Source organism: Mirounga angustirostris, unplaced genomic scaffold (genome assembly GCF_029215605.1).
Source record: "Mirounga angustirostris isolate CCGP_5_RB_7025 unplaced genomic scaffold, mMirAng1.0.hap1 SCAF_6, whole genome shotgun sequence".
NCBI lineage: Eukaryota > Metazoa > Chordata > Mammalia > Carnivora > Phocidae > Mirounga > Mirounga angustirostris.
This window is the reverse complement of record NW_026991714.1, coordinates 149,678,801-149,696,556: the sequence shown is the minus strand read 5'-3', so window position 1 is coordinate 149,696,556 and position 17,756 is coordinate 149,678,801. Positions and strand designations below refer to the sequence as shown.

Genomic DNA, 17,756 nt, shown 5'->3' with positions numbered 1-17,756 from the left:
GGAAATTCCATAACAGAAATTTAGAACATAATACGTAAGTTTACCAGCATAATACAAGAGAGAGAAAAGAAATACGGAACTGGAAGATACTTCAGAAAAAGAAATCTAGACTAAAGCACAGATAGAAAATGGATGGAAAGCCTAACTAAAAAAAGAGCGTAAGAGATATATGTAATATGATGCAAAAGTCTTAAGAAGTATATAACTGAGTGTCAGAAAAAGGAAAGAAAGACAACGAGAGAAGCAATAACAATAGAGAGACTGAAGATTTTCCAAAACATTATGAATTCAAAGCACTGTAGAAAACAAGCAAATAATCCCCCCCACACACACACATACACCTAGACGTACAAAACGACACTGAGATGCCATCTCTTACTTGATTAATTGGCAAAAATATAAAAGTCTGGCAACCTAATATGTTGGAAAGACTGGGGAATTAAGCATGGCCATTTATTTCTGGTGGGAATGGACAACTGAATGATCCTATGACGTGGAATTGGGATTTATTGACCAAAATTACACATCTTTCATCTAACCAACCCACTGCAAAGAATCTTTCAGAAAGATACACTGGCAAAACTATGAGAAGATGTGGGCACAAGGACATTACTTGAAGCACGATCTCTAGAGCAAAGAATAAGAACAATCAAATGTCCATTAATAGGAGCTTTGCGCAGTGGCAGTATTGTAGCCAAGGAGGTTTATCCGAGGCGCGATTAGTGCTAATTGAAAATGTCCATTAACAGGGACTGAATGAACTACAGTACACTTATACAATGGAGTACAATGCAGTGGTAAACAGTGATGAGCAATATTTCTACGTACTGCTCCTGACTAATTTCCAAATGCAAAGTTAGATGGAAAGAGCAAGGTAGAAAACTTTATATAACATGCCACCATTTAATTAAGAATAGGAATGGAGAGGAATATATATATCTGTGTATTTACTTACATTAAAAATTAAGTAACAATGTATAGATAAGCAACAAATTAATGTTTTCCTGTAGAGAAAAAGAGGGGCAGAAATGAAAGTGACCTAAACACGTCTGTTTAGTATATTTGATACACATAATTATAAAACAAAATAAAAGGGCAACCAATAAAAGTCAAGAATAAAATGAAATTATCCTAAATATCAAACTGATGACTTTAGCCACACAGGGGAATCACTTCAAGTGTGCGCAAAACAAAATAATTCGACTGTTTACTTCTTGTGGGATACATCCAAAAAAAAAAAAAAGAAGAAGTAATCACATTGTTAGCAATAATATTGGTATTTCTATTCTGAAACTATTTTACACACTTATATGTGTGTGCGCGATAAATAAATGTTATACGTTATTATTCTCTATTATATACTATGTATTATAAATTACGTATTATTCACACACACACCTATACACATATAATTACACACAGATATGGATAAAGGAAAAAGTCATTATGCTAGCATAATTAGGAACCAAGATTTTTGTGGAAGAAAAAGAAATTGACAAATAAATACAACAACAAAAAAGGTAAGTAAAAACTCCATAATCGTAACGTGGAATTGGAAATATCAGTCAGATTTCATGCTGTTGCTTTTTCTATTGAAAATGTATTGCCCAGTCCTGCCTACTAAAAGGCGTGGAAGCAACGACAAACTCAAGTTGTAATGAGCACCCTTATTGCCCAGCTTATGATCTCTAAATACCAAATCCCATGAAAAGCAACTACAGTTCACTGGCTGATTCCAGGTACGGAGCAAAAAATGTACCAGATCAGCCAGGGAAATTTTGTCATATCAGAAAGCCAAGCCAGGATGCAGACGGATACATACAAGCTTAGCCATGGGTTATGATGTTACAGTTGAACGACGGCCGTAACAGTGTCACTACACTATTCTACTTTTGCATACATACAAAAGCTCCCATAATAAAAAGTTAAAAATGAATAAATAAGTAAATAAATAAACAAACACACTGGGATGAAAACCCCACCAGAGGAAAAGGCACATCCCCTTCCGAGCAGCAACAAGACTCAATAGAAAGAATGAAAGCCAAACCATAGCAAAATTATCAAGTTGCCGAAAAAAAGTAACAGCCAGTCTAAAATTCTTTACCTAAAACAGTCCTTAAAAATGAAGTCAAACCGAAGACATTTTAGACAAATAATTAAAGAATTCAAAATCAACAGGTTCAAGTGTTCTTGGAGCAGGGGGAAAAAGAAGTTCCGGAGGGAAAGTAAGGGGTACATGAAGGGATCATTTAATTACCATGGAAAGGGAGTCAGGTAGAGGCCTACCCTGGAAGTTACCTGAAGGGAAGGCAGGAAATGGAGACCTGGAGAGAGGCAGGCGGGCAGCTGAGTCTGGGGGCCAAGTGGCCTGGGAAGTCCACCAGAAAAGGCACATGCCAGGACACCACGCCTGCTCTGGCATCTGACAGATGATTTGAGAGGGAGTGGCGACCCTAGGTTCCCCGGAGCCCAAGTCTATCAAATCAGCTCACTGAATCGTCGGCTCAGATAGTTCCACTGAGGCTAGAGGGAGGGCTTCCAGGTAACCTCTGGCTACAAAGCCATTTTCACAGGCTGTAAAGCACCATGGTGAGGTTGCTGAAGCATGTTTTGAAACGCATCCTCAGATGGCCCACACTCCACCCTGCCCCAGCAGCAGTTTATAAAGACCACCAAGACCTCAAGGACAGCTTGACCTTCACCAAGTGAGTGTGCCTGCACTCCTCACTCCCAAAGCCCGGCCCCCTGCAGATGGGACAGATGGCATCTGGGTTGCTCCGCATGGACACCTTGTGTGACCTCCACACTGATGGGGAAGCAGGGTGGGGAACCCCCACCGCCAAAGCCAGTAAAGAGGAAACAGACGAATAAACCAGAAAGTTCTACGTAAAATGGTCAGCAAGGTCATTAGTGAGTGACAAGCCATTTTACTTTTTTTCTTTTTTTAAAGATTTTATTTCTTTATTTGACAGAGAGAGGGAACACAAGCAGGGGGAGGGGGAGAGGGAGAAGCAAGCCTCCCGTGGAGCAGGGAGCCCGATGCGGGGCTCGATCCTAGAACCCTGGGCTCATGACCTGAGCCGAAGGCAGATGCTTAACAACTGAGCCACCCAGGCACCCCAGTTTCACTTTCTATCTTCCAATGTTTTCCATAAATAAACATGGATCTCCTTGATGAAATAAACAAAATACACCAAGCACGAAATTCAGCACCATAAAATGTGCCTGTTTCACACTCAGATCTAATACAAATCCAATCAGAACTTGAAAATAGTTATTTTTGAGAGGAGATTAGACAATATCATTTTATTTTACTTTATTTTTTTTAGACAATGTGACTTTAAATCTCATTTGTTAGAACAATAGTTTAGAATAATGAAGAAGAAACAAAGAAGGGTAAGAGAGCTTCTAGAGCTGCCAGATATTAAAACATGCCTTTACAGTAATAATCAAAATAATGTGGTCCTGACCCAAGAATTAAAGATGATATCACTGAAGCAACAGATCACCCAGAAATGACCAATAACATTACCTAAAAAATTTAACTGAAAGATCATTTTTAAACTATAAGAAGATTATTTAATAAATGGTGTCATAGTAACTATTTGCAATTTCAAAATCAATTCAGATACATTTAGCACAGAGTCAAATTCCAAATTAAACTAAAAATGTAAATATAAAATAATAAAATAAATATAAACCCTAGAATTGAATGTCAAATTTGTGGACAGAGGGTGCTAAAATAGAGAAATGATAAAAAGACACATAGAAAGATGTGAGAAGTTAGTATTTGTATGTAAAGTAACATAAACATGTTAAGCATTAAATATATATATATATATATATACACATTCATATACATATAACCAAGTGAGATGGCAAACAACAACACAGAAAAAAGCATTCGTGAAAAATTAAATGGGTTCCTTTGAGCACGGTCTAAAAATGCTAATAAAATTCTTAAGAAAAAACATTGAAACCCAATACATAAATAGGCAAAACATGTGAACAGTTTATAGAACAGAAACTACAGTTAGAAAGAAAATGGATAGGGGAGCCTGGGTGGCTCAGTCGTTAAGCATCTGCCTTCGGCTCAGGTCATGATCCCAGAGTCGTGGGATCAAGCCCTGCACTAGGCTCCCTGCGCAGCAGGAAGCCTGCCTTTCCCTCTCCCACTCCCCCTGCTTGTGTCCCCTCTCTTGCTGTGTCTCTCTCTGTCATATAAATAAATAAATCTTTAAAAAAAAAAGAAAATGGATAGAAACTATATTAACCTGCAAAAAAAAAAAGAAAGAAAAAATATAGTTATAAACAAAATAAGGCAACTGTTTACCTGTTAAATTAACAAAACTTTCACTTTGAGGATAATACTGAATTCTGACAAGGGCGCAATAAAATTGGTAAAAATCCTCTTGGAAAGCAATTTGACAATATGTATCAGGCCCCAGTAATCCCATTTCTGGGAATGCATCCTAGGAAATAATCCAAAATACAGAAACCATATGCATGAAGACACTCACCACAATGTTATCAGTAACAGAAACAACTTGAGAGCAACCTAAAAGTATACAACATGAGAGACTGTGCTGGCAAATCACTGGACTGATTCGCATGCAGCCAGTAAGAAAGTTGCTGACGATGGGTCTGTAGTAAGATGGGAAATCCTTGTGATAGACTGGTGCGTAAAAAAATGCAGTGCACAGATGATATTTCTACTACGATCACGAGAAAGTAAAATAAACACGCATAACGATCTGCAGGAATCCAAACTAAGAAGAGCTGCGTGGTAGGGGAGTCTATGTACTTTTCTTACTCCTTTCCGGGTAGGTAGAGGATGGTTCTCTTCCTTCCATAATTAATGAATATAATGATGTGAAAGGAGCACTCTTTCATGCTCTTTGCCCTGGGAGGTTGCTATGGGAGACAGCGTGCCTTCTGGAGCCTTCTGTGAACACCGTGCTGAGAAATCAGGTCAAGGCTGCACAACTGGGCTCAGCGCATGCTAAGGGCTTTGCCCCCATCTCACCGGCTTGCTTGGCTATGAAGTCTACTTCCCTCCCTCCCCTGCCCTGCTACTTGGAACGATGATGGCCTGTGGCCAACCAGGAGCCCAGCAGTTCCATCCAAGGGTGCAGGCATGAGAGAACAGCTGGTGGAGACAAACTGATGAGTCATGACTTGATGCCCCGAGCAGCACCCCGAAGCCACGCTCCTTGAACTCCACAACTGGCCTTCAAGGCCTGCTTCTGCAGCCAAGCGAAGGGCACCGTGGGCCGACACGGACCCAGCGACACTCGGTCCCCCGCTTTCTTTGGTCCCCCAGGTCCCCCACAAGGCCCCGCTCGTCTACCGCACTTTGAGCTCACAGGACACATCGCCCTTGTTTGGAGAACTCTGCCCATGTACCTGTTCTCATGTGGCAGGAGGAAAGAAAACAGAGAAGTCGCTGACAATCCACGAGTTGCATTGGTTTGCCCCTCTGACAGGTCCACAGTATCACCCTGCAGAGACTGCCCTTTCTTCCTGTGTTTCTTTTATAAAAAGTCTGCCACTAAGAAATGACAACTGTATGTCACCAAAACAGAGCCTGCTCTCAAGACTCAGTGTAACTCTGGAAGATGCTGAAGTAAAGAGAATACAGAGCCAATCGCCCACTTATTGCTGCTGAATAAGCATGGGAAAAATGGCCAAGAGGAGAGAGAAAAAAACAATGGGTGGGAGAGTATGGTATGGAAATTGAAAGGTGGAGGGTGACTGCCTTGTGGGTTTACACTGGCTTCTTTAAATTAATCTCGGCAACTGAATTCTGACCACCGTTCGTTCTGGGCAGACCCCCATCTGGTGGCTAAGGCCTCAAGGAGTCTACGCACAACTCAGCCAGAGGGTGGCGGCTTGCGGTCACCTGCACAGGACCCAGGTGCTGGCTCTGCTCTCTCTCCCACTCTCTAGGATTCAACTACCTGCCAGAAGTCCCTGCCTGTTCCTCAGGCTCACAGACTCCATGGAGGAACCACGGAGCTCTGTGCAAGTCACATCAGTCTGTGCCTTTGACTTCTCTTCCATAAAGAGGGAACAATGAAGCAGAAGAGGAAAGAGGCCCTGGGATCTTCCATGCTTAAAACAAAGGCCCAGAAACCTGGAGCCTTCTGGAAGATTCTGTGACCCTGTATGCCCGAAGCCCTGAAGAATGGGACATCACCGAAAGACAAAGTAACAGCTGTATTTTCAAGCATATGTGATGTTGCTGATCCAAGGAATCAGAATCATGGCTAATAAAGGTGCTCCTCAGGACCGTAGTCATGAACTACCAACCTTTCCACAAAGCCATGCAGAAGGGTAGCAGCAGTTCAAACTCATTCTCCCAACAGGATCTCAGAATCAAGTAGGTTTTGAAAACAATCTAAACACTTAAAATGGGTGAACTGCCCTACACGTAGACTATACCTCCATAACCCTGATGAAAGAAGAAGTCACTTAAAGAAAACCAGCTCAAAGTCCTTTGCAATAATGATGCTGCCGTAAGCAATGATTGAGGATTTTCCCCTTTGGGAGTAGGGATACCTGCTTCTTCCCCTCAGGTTTTCCTCCAAGAAACTGGTAACCCCCCCCATAAAAAATAAAAGAAAGAAGATTAAAAACCACCAAAACATTACACTTACTTATATACATAAAATTTCACATACTGTAACCAATTCTGAAGATAATACTGTTTTTGCTTGGTAAAAGTCTTACAACAGACAAAGCAATTGAGTCTTTCCTGATATTCCTGGGTTTTTTTTTTTTTGCCAATGTGATGGTGTGATAAGATGTAATAGGTACGGAAAAGTCTACATTTGTTTAAATTTTAGTTGATTAGAAACTCTGACTCAGCTGAGCCAAAGGAGACAGCTCACTTTTCCCTGAGTGGGAGACCCGGAGGACCACCCCCACTTAGGATCCAATTGTCTATAATTTGTACAAAAGGACAAAATTCAGTCAGTGCCCCCATAAACCTTGTAGAGAACTTCCTACAGCAAAAAGCACACATATCTCCCTAAGTACATCTGGTGGTGGGAAGGAGAAAAGAGGAAAGGAAAATGTGTGGTAAACGAACTATGCATTCCAGGATAATTTTGAGCACCTAGTAGGTGTTAAGCCCTATTCTAGAATTCACGTATCAGGACAAAAAAGAAAATCCATGCCTGTTTCGGTAGGCAAAATAATAGCCCCCACCCCATGATGTCTGCCATACTCCGCAGAAGCTGTGAATGTGGGTTATGTTACATGCAAGGGGATTAGAAGGTTGCAGGTTGCTGACCTTGAGATGGGAGCTTAGCCTGGATTATCCGGGCGGGCCCAGTATAATCACAACAGTCTTTCTAAGTGGGAGAGGGAGGCAGAGGGGTCGATGTCAGACTTCTAGAGTATGAGCAGGATTCTTCTGGTCCCTGCTGTCTTTGAAGATGCAAGCGGACCATGCACCAAGAAAGGCGGGCACGCCCCCAGAACTGGAAAAGGCAAGAAAACGGATTCTCCAGAAAAGACTGCAGCCCTACGGACAACTGATTTTTGCGCAGGAGACCCTTTTGGACTCCTGACCCCCCGAACTGTGAGATCATGACTGTGCTGTGAGCCACTCTGCTTGTGGTCATTTGCTGTAGCAGCCGCGGGGCGCGACCACGCCTGCCCTCACGCATGAGAAACCCCTTGGCGGTTCCTATGGAAACAATACATCCTGAGGCTACCGTTCGGGAATCCTGTGATCTGGCCTGAGAGCCTCTCTCCACGGCCCTAGCCTGCTAAATCCCGTGGTCCTCTCCGCTCAGCCATCCTGGGTTACCAGGTGATCCCCCAACAAAGGCCCTGGGGCAGCCCTCCGTTTGTGCACACTCTTTGCCCCAAGGCACCGGGACTGCCCCCAACACACACACCTTGTGCCAATCAAATCCTACTCTCCCTTTAAAATAGGTACCCAACTCTTGCGATGAGAATGTGTGGGCGCTGGATGAGGTCGGGTGGCTTCTGCTGGCCTCTGACTGCCGCAGGCTCTCTGGGTCCCTGAGCCACGAGACAAGAAGGACAGAACATGTGCCTTCCAGGGGCATCACACGCTCAAGCAGCACCTGCTATACCAATTTCCAAGGACCAGAACCGAAGCCTGGCAAACAACGAAAGACTCCTCCTAACCCTTTCTGGAATGATATGTCCTTTTATGTTCCTCCAGGAGGGGCGAGAACCGTCCTATTACAAATTGTCCCAGCAAAGGCGGTCTCTATGTCAATACCTGGGTGCTTACACATACTAACCCATGTATCATTTCCCAACAAGCCACAAAACTACTCGAGACCATGACAATTTGCTCTGCCATGGCTCAACGAGCTAATCCCTCTCTCTTGCTAACTTTCTACCAATTATGACTTTGGCAAAGCATTTTAGGAATGCCACGGCTTTATGAATTTGCTTCTTGAAGAACATTAAACAAATCCACTTTTCAATTTAAAAATAAAACTGTATCAGTGTGGCAAAGCCCTTGGGCCTCCCTTTCCAGCCACGTTGGAAAGACAGAGACAAAGTCTCCAGCCCAAACCAAACAAGGAAGCCAAGGCGGTTATTGAAAACAAATACTCACTAAATGGAAATATATTAAATAAGGCTGTACTGTAAATTCCAACAGAATAACTTGCTAAACTAAACAGTGTCAGCAATTCGCTAACTCAAGGAATAAAATGAGGGCCATGACCCTGAACTGATCTTTTGTTTCCTCTGTACCATTTTGCAGCCGGAAAGTGGAAAACAAGTCTTTGATTTTCCCGAGCTTGGAGCATAAAACCCAGAAGGGCATCCTGGATTGGACGTGAGCCGGGTCATCTCTCAGCCAATGTTGGAGAAGCATGGTGTCCTGCATTCCTGCTCTAAGCCCCGAACTTGCCCGCACGTCCTGCCTCTCTGCAGTCACTGACCTACGCCTGGAGCGCGCCGATGTCAGAGCACTCCGGGGGAGGCCAAGTGCCTGCAAGAATGGCGAACAAATTGCCAGCCTTGTCCCCAGCAGCTGTCAGGGCTGAGGGGGTCCCCCTCATTTTGGCCTTCGATTTTCCAAGTGTCTGAAAGCTGAATGCAGGGTGAGGAGAAAGGTGAGGATATGCTCGGTGAAATGTGTGGCAGTTTTGTCTACGTTTAAAAAAAAAAAAAGAGCGAGAGAGATGTTCACTCTCAGGGCATTTTCCTCAAAGAACAAAGGTTTCTCCCTGTTTAAAAAATAAAACAAAAAAAATAAAACATAAAACATAATACACGAAATTCATTTTGAAAACCACAAAAATTTCTAAACAAATGAATGTGTTCTCCAAGTAGGACATCTGACCCAATTGTAAGGTCACTTTTCTACAGTTCAGTTAGAGGGAGGTATTCCGTGGGAAAAGCCCTGCTGTGATGAGTGACAAATGGTGGAGTCAAAGAGACCCTCCCTCAGCCCCGCAGCCTCTCCCATGCTTCCCAAGCTCACAAGCACATGCACGTGACCTGCGGGGGTCCCGCGGGGAAGCGGCCCAGGCCAGAGGGGCCTTCTGTCTGTGCTGTCCTTGCACAGCACATTGCAGAAGGATGAGAGCAGGCTCTGCAGGGAACACTAATACTTTTATTTGAATTCCTGCCCTGTCTCTGTCCCCTGACAAAGATCCTCTCCTCGACCAAACTCAGGCTCTCCTGAACTCTCCCCTCAACAGGCCCTGACTTTTAGGCTTCTGTGTTCATCTCCACATTGACCACTAGCAAGAACCCCACTCAGTTTAGCCAGAATCCCCCACCCTCGATATGGGATGGCGCGCCTCACCCCTACCATCCCCCTGGTGATGTCTGACCACGCTGGCCTGCCTTCAGCAGGAATCCTGTTAGGTCGGTTTAGCCAGGATATCCCCCTAGCCACGATGTTTCTTCAGTGATCTTCCATCCACAGACCCTCACCTGCTCTGTGCTATAAATCCCCACTTGCCCAGGCTGCGCTTGGAGTGGAGCCCCGTCTCTCTCTCCCACTGCAAAACCTGCTTTACTGATCTTTGACAAGTGTCATGAACAACTTTTTTTCTTTAGGGTCCCTAACATGTGCTTAGCTAGCAGAGGGTTAGCACTGGTGCAGTAAGTTCTACATCAAAACAATGGGGGGAAGGTTTGTCCAAGCAGTTACAATCCTGGATGATCGCATGCCTTTACACCCCGCTCACCCCTACAGGGGAAAAGAAGGTACAATGGAGGTGAAAAGTCACAAGATTAAAAATTTAGAACAGCTAATTAGAACAGCCATGTTTTGGGGCCAGGCAAACCTGGGTCTGAATTTGGTCTTCTCTGTTTAGTCGTACGACCTCATGTTAACCCCTAAGTCAGTATCAACTTGGCTTGCAAAATAAGGACCATATGACCGGCCTTCTTCGACTGAGAGGATTAAATAAAATGATGCGAGTACAGCTCAGACTAACGGCTTAATGAAGATTAAAGATGATGATTTTTGTCATCCTTGATAATAATTCCTGCAAAACACACCTGGAATTCTAAGAAACGATCTGAGCCTTTGCAAGCTGTCTCAAAGCATCATGAACACTACTTTATTGCGAAAAAGCCATGCCTACGGATTTACACCCCTCTGCAGGAGACACTACATGGAAAAATTATTAATTAAATATGTCACAGGAACAACAGGTTCATCAATTCATCAAATACTTCCTGGGAACCCAGATGTCCCTAGTGCAGGTGGTGGGTCCCATGCTGGAGTTTCTAGGGGTTCATATCTCAAGAGTCCATTTAAGAACTCATTTCTTATTTAGGTGCTCATTTCTGCCCCCATCATCTTAGAAGCAGCAAACATTCTGTCTTATAAAAGGAAACGTGCTATTTTGGTAAAAAATGCTACGAGCGTCTCATGAGCCTGATAAGATGGGTGATTACCTTTTGCTAAGAAAGAGCACACCTTTTTGAAGGAAAACAAAATAAATTTCCCTCCTCTCCTCTCTCCACATCCCTGTGCCCAGCGCCCCCCCACCCCGCCCCCGCCATCTCACATCCTGGATGGTGCTTTTCCATGTGACCTCAGTCACCCTGTCATCAGGCACCACGTGTCACATCAATTACCACGTGATCAGCTGGTGCTTCACATCATGATGAAGTTCAGTACTCAGGGTCAGAGAAGAACATAAACCTTTAAAGTTAAATCAACCTTCCTTTATAACTTTCCAAATTCAGTTTGCTGGAACTCCCTCACCCTCACCCAATTCTCCCCAGGATGGGATGAGGGATATTTAGGAGAAAAGTGAGAACAAAACCCTCTGGTCCACTGACTTCCAGTTCTACCTCCTTTATGACTTTTCCCTCAGATCTTCATAAAACTTGGTCTCGGGGGCGCCTGGGTGGCTCAGTTGGTTAAGCGACTGCCTTCGGCTCAGGTCATGATTCTGGAGTCCCGGGATCGAGTCCCGCATCGGACTCCCTGCTCGGCAGGGAGTCTGCTTCTCCCTCTGACCCTCCTCCCTCTCATGCTCTCTGTCTCTCATTCTCTCTCTCTCAAATTAAAAAATAATAATAATAATAAATAAATAAATAAAAAATAAATAAATAAAACTTGGTCTCACTTTCGGAGGATCTAACCCGCCACCCCAGAGGTCAGTGCACAGCTAGTTAGTGAGAGCAGACACCCCGGCTGTGTCACCAACAGGACTGACTTAATGCTAGTTTAAGTGTGTTGTGTCTCTCCATGGGAAGGTCCAACACAATCTAGTGCAGGCCTCTGTTCTAACGTCCATGGACTGGAGAGACATCCGTAAGCAGAAATGCCTTACCCCCAACACTCACCAAGGAAGATCTAACTTCTACTTTAACAGAGTTGTTGGATTTTTTTTTTTTGAATCTGTACAACAATGACTACAGGTTCCATTCAGGAGCTCCCCTGTGGTTGGGAGCTAAGAACAAAGCACACACACATATGTCCACACGGTTGTACGTGCTCTCCACCTGGTTTCTGCCCGTTAAACCTGTGAGCATAACCACCTGGTGGATATTATATAAAATGATAAAGTAGGACTATGAAAGGAAAGTTGACTTTTATGTGAAAATGAAGTTGAAGCTTTGAAAAGAGTAAAAAGATGAGTCACTTTAAAAATCGCTGTCAAATCAGGTGGCCATGAGACACCTGGGAGAGCCCTAGCAATCCAAAAATAGTCCGCGCTGCTGTACAAGCTGGCTTCCATCCCTCAGTTGGAAGGGATGAAGGGTTGTTACCAGAGGTGCTCTCTGCCAGAAAGCCGATGTGAGAGGCTCAGCAGGAGACCCACCTGCATTCCACCGAAGTAAAACAGCATGATGAGCATAGCTTGTGACTTGAATGTAGGTTGACCACTCATAAGTTAAGTGTGGGTGGTCTACGTATATTATGTTTTCAATGATTCACTACCTGACCACATTTTTCAATTAACAACCAATTATGTTATGATTGAATTGGATGAGATGCTTCTGCAGGATTGAAAACAGAACAAATGTTCAAGTTAAAAGGCCATCAGGATCATTGGTGCTCAACAGGTATTTCTACAGTTCCATCTTTTCTAACAGGGAAACTGATCCAGTGGTGCTCGCTCCCAACCCTCAACACTGCGGCAGCTATGACAGGAATCCCTTCGTCACGGCTGCCCACGTGGCATTAAGTTTCCACTGGACCAAGAGAGGAGACACTTCTGTAGGAACGTGCTTGGTAAAATACATCTAGGCCATTAGCTTTCTGAGCTCGGCACGTGCTGACCAGCTGCTCGCGGGCACCGGGGACATCGGTCTTCTGTCCTGGAGGAACTAGGGAGGTGAAGTCAGCACCAGGAAATGGCCCAGAACGCTTACCATGTGATTTCTAAAGTCCCTTCATGCCTTCTGCTGTGGAGAAGCAGGGACAGTAGTGGCCTCGTGGAGACCAAAGAGCAGCTGGGGTGACTGAGGAAGAATTTGATTCTCAGAATGTTTGCGGCATCCAAGATTCCCGGGGCCTGATAAGGAAGCTCTGCACAGAGCTGTATATTCTGTACTTGTCAACAAACAGACAAAGAACTGAAGCACACACCACAGCTGGGACCTGAAATGTCCATCAGGCCAGAGTATGTCCTGTTTTGTTGTCCTTAAGGAGTGGAGGTGAGGAAGATACGAGGCATGGGACGGAAGCAGCAGAGGAAAGTGGTCATGGAAGGCACCCGAGCATCACAGAACTCACCGCCAAGGGAAGGGAAGGCAGTGGGCAGGGCCAAGGCACCTGCCAACACAGGTTTAAGGCTGCCCATTCCCAAAGACAAAAGTCCTCAGCTGAGTCCAACAGAGGAGACACACACAGCCTCAGAGAGTCCACACTCCAGACACCAGGAGGCCCCTGAGTACGGGACAGCTGCAGAATGGTGGTGGCCCAACGCCACGCATCGCCTCCCCCATGGGCCCCAGTCCCTACCTGCACAGCCAGCATCCCGCCCCAGCTTCTCCAGTGGCCATGCAGCCATGGTGCAGGTGTGTGGGACGAAGCTGGAGGAGGGCTATTTTGAGAGTCTGGACGGTTTGGAGGGCTAATAGGGTTCGCTGAAGCTTAAAAGGCAAGATCCATCTAGAAATGTTCGCGGAAGGATGATTTCATGTGAGTTATTTAAAGCAGTGCATCCTTTTAGACTCGTCTACTTAGGAGGCCTCTCCCAGGCTTACGTAAGAGGGTGGCAGGAGCTATGGGACCTCACTCTTGCTCAGTACCCATGAATGTGCTCCAGGAGGACCCAGATACGGATGGAAGACTCACGTGGTCACCATATAGATATGGGTGCACTTTAACCTTTGTTCCCTAAACCCTTTCCCGCTTCATACTTCAGGGAGAAAATAGGAAGAAACCACAGAGTTCTCATCATCCAACCCCCACATCAAACCCTGTGCTGACATCTGTACCCACTCTGCCTTGTCTCCTGTCCCAGTGGATCAGCTGTCCTCGTTTCCATCAGTGCCAACCCTTCCTCTTCCAGATCTTCCACTCTGGACCTCACGGCTCCCACTGGCTCCTCGATGACCCCTGACTGTGTCTCTCCCAACATGCCCCAAATCAACAGCAACAAGAGAAATATCACATCTCCCTCCAGACACCATCTCTCTGAGCCCAGGCATCTCCAAATCCTGAAAGAGGTGCCCACTTCTTCACATTCCACTCTCTGTGTGACCCCTGCAGGCTGCTGTCCTTGCCAGGCCAAGGGCGCTGCTCTCGTCCACAATGCCAGGGACCCGTGTGGCAGAAACCACGGGCGGCTTCCCTGTAACACCATCTTCTTGTCCCTGACTTTTCTCCCGATACCGGCAACTGCTTTGCTGACTTATCTGTAACTGGTAAGCCCCTAAAAATGAGGGTGACCCGGGGCTTCACCTGGTCTGCTTCTCTTCTCCAGCTACCGTCACTCGCCAGGTGGCCTCCAAGTCATCGTCTCAATGCCAGTGACACCCCACACTGGACCTTCTAACATTAGCGTTCTTCTGAACTTCGGGCTGAAATTTCCACATGTTCCCCAACTTCTGCCTCCCACTACCCCCCAGGCACCTCATAATTCACAGGGCCATGCATTTTCCGTGGGGGCAACACCTCCCCCGGGGGGGTGAAAATGGGTTCGAGGGGAAGGCGAAGAACCCTTTAGACATTATATTGGCCTGCGGCCCTCCAAAGCAAACCCTCCCCTACTAAAGCTTACGTCTTAGTATTTAATGTCCCTTAATTAAATGTAAATCGAATCGAATCCTTCTCCTTAGGACAGTGATAATGAAAAACAGGCTGCGAAACACGGAGCTAGTCCGGGACAGAGCGAGTGAGCCCCACCCCCAAACCCGAGGCTCTCACTGAAAGCGCCACCAATCCCGTGGCTCCAGCCAAACACCCAGGACTTCTCCCTGATTGTTCCTTTTCCTTCCTTCCCTCCCTGCATATAGCCTGTAACAGTCTGCTTGACCTGCCCCCGAAACATGCCCCAAATCTTCCATCTCTTTCTCTCCCCAAAGCCCACCTGAGCGCTGGCCACAGCCTCCCCTGGATTATTCCATGGGCTCCTAACTGGCTCTCCAGTTCAGTTTCTGCCTGTGCTCTGTGCTCTGAACTGCAGACCAAACAGTTATGTGAAAACACAGGTCAGGGATGCCACTTCTCTGTTTGAAACTGTCCATGTTTGAAACTGTCCATCGTTGGGGCGCCTACTGGCGCCGTCGGTTAAACGTCTGACTCTTGATTTCAGCTCAGGTCATGATCTCGGGCTCCTGGGATGGAGCCCCATGTCGGGCTCCGCACTCAGCAGGGAGTCTGCTGGAGATTCTCTCTCCCTCCCCCTCTCCCCCAAGCCCCACCCCCTCCCTCAAATAAGTAAATAAAATCTTTACAAAAATAAAAATAAAGAGTCCATCAACTTTCCACCTCAAAATAAACCCCGCTATGACAGTCAGTCGGGCTTCTTTCCGCTCCTTCTACCTGAGAGCTTTGTGGTACCTCCTCTGCCTGGAACATTCTGCCGTCTACTTATCATTTAGATTCCAGCTTAACTGCCACTCCCCTGGGAGCCCTTCTCAGGCATGTCCCCCAGTCTTTTACAGCCACGGACTCAAATCCTCTGAGTGATCCTCATCACCACCCGATACTTGCCAACTTGCTCCCTTGCTTTTTCTTTAATTTGAAATAAACATAAATCTTAGAATAGTTGTAGATTTATAGAAAAGTTGCACAGAGCTCCAGGATACGCTCCTCATTCAGTTTCCCTGGTCGCTGTGGTACGTTTGTCCCCATCAAGAAACCAGCATTGCCTCACTGCTATTTTTTTTTTAAGATTTATTTATTTATTTGATAGAGAGAGCATGCATGGGGGGGAGGGGCAGAGGGAGAGGGAGAGAATCGCAAGCAGACTCTCTGCTGAGCACGACCCTGAGATCATGACCTGAGCCACCCAGGTGTCCCTGCCTCATTGCTATTAACTAAAACCTCACAACTTACTCAGATTTCACTGGTTTCCCCTTAATGTCCTTCTCCTGTTCCAGGATCTCACCTAGGACACCACGTCATCTGTAGTCTTCATGTCTCCTCAGGCCCCTTTGGTTGTGACAGTTTCTTAGACAGTTTCTCCGTCTTTGATGACCTTGATAGTTTTTAAGAAGCCAGTCAGGTACTTTGTAGAAGGTCCCTCTATCTGGGTTTGTCAGAAGTTTTTCTCGTGGTTAGACTCAGGTTTATTAATTTGCTTGTCAGTTTGTTTCTTGTCTGTCCTTCCCAAATACCCCGAACTCTAAAACACCTGGAGCTGCTGGAGGCTGGGTCTGCTCTGCCTTGTTCTTTTTGTGTCCCCAGAGCCAGAACCATACCTTACCCACAGTAAACTATCAGTCGATACACACTGACACATGAGCAAGAATATATGCACATATCACCATTTTTGCCGTGCACGTGAAATAGCAAAGTGAAATTTTCTCACGTTACATAGTATCACACAAAATGGCATATACATCTGTGCCTGAGGATGTCACGCTGGGTTAAAGATGTTCGAATGTAGTTAAGACAAAAGCTCCATCTTTTGTTTATTTGCACCATCTTTCTGTCTTCTCTTGCAGCGAGGACCAGTGTGCCTTTAGAAAAGTCTTTATTCTTACAGACATCAAATTCTTGGCTATTTCCCTTAAGATACTGTGTGTCTGCTGCAGGTCAGTTTTCAGCTTTACAACATCTTCTGAAATGCTCATTGCAAAACATTATTTTCTCGACTTCAGGAATGATGAAGCTGAATCTCCCGAATTAATGGGAGTCACCTGAGACGATGTGCCTTCTATGTGAGCCTAGACCCGGGGCCTGGGGCTGATCCCTCCACCTGTTTTGAGCCCACCCACTGCCTCTTGGTTTCCCCCCATGAGCAGCTGCGCAGCTGAGGAGTTACAATGTTCACTTAAACATGATATGTGTCAAATATCTCAGATGGAGGAAAGGTGCACAAAGTGCAAAGGGAAAACACTAGGTGAGAGTCCAGTGAAGGTATGAAAACAATGAAGTCTGGGACGGAAAGATTTCAGCAACTGGAAGAGCACGAGCGACATGAGGACAACAGGGAGGAGATGGAGTAAGGCTGGTAAGCCCTGGCTGGACAGAGGGAACGCAGGGGGAGGGACACAGCCATCCAATGGCCAATGTTTATGGAATGAAAACAAGGTCACCCCAAGCAGTTTATGGAAAGTGTAATTTCTACAAATAGATTGCCAATGATAAAGGGTGGGAATTGGCAAACTTGAAAGTTTCATGCTATTTTCATCCCTTATTTGTTCTCTTTGCAGAGGATTTCAAGAAGACTGGAGAAACTTCTAGATCCCCTTTTATCCCTACATCCGTTCAATAACAAGTATGTGTGCAGCCCTGCATTAGGGAGAAGACCTGTCCTTGAATAGCTCAATGAGAAGCAGAAATTGCTTTCCAAGAAGATGAATCTAGAAATCCAAAGGGAATTACTTGAAAGAAACAAAGACCCAAGAAAAATGAAATTCAGCAGAGGCAGACCAGGGTATGTTTGTGTAAAAGAGATGCCGTCGTGTACTCAACACCCTCATGATAGGACTTAAAGACGTTCTCTTGCTACCTACGGGGCTGAATGCACCAACCACCACGAGCTTCCCACGGCACCCTAACACAATCAGAAGTTAAATAACTAAATTGGCAAATATTCTCTTTTTATGAGCAGCAGAATATTAAAACAATTGACAGAAAAGGAAGCACATCCCTGAAATGG

The 17,756-nt window shown here is 45.4% G+C and overlaps 1 protein-coding gene and 1 pseudogene across 6 annotated transcripts in view; one reads left to right on the top strand and one right to left on the bottom strand.

Moving 5' to 3' along the window:
- Positions 1 to 17,756, bottom strand: part of DOCK1 (dedicator of cytokinesis 1) — a 489,580-nt gene that overhangs the window by 146,338 nt on the left and 325,486 nt on the right. The gene's annotated exons all lie outside the window — the stretch shown is intronic.
- On the top strand, positions 669 to 750 carry LOC123847165 (U4 spliceosomal RNA; annotated as a pseudogene).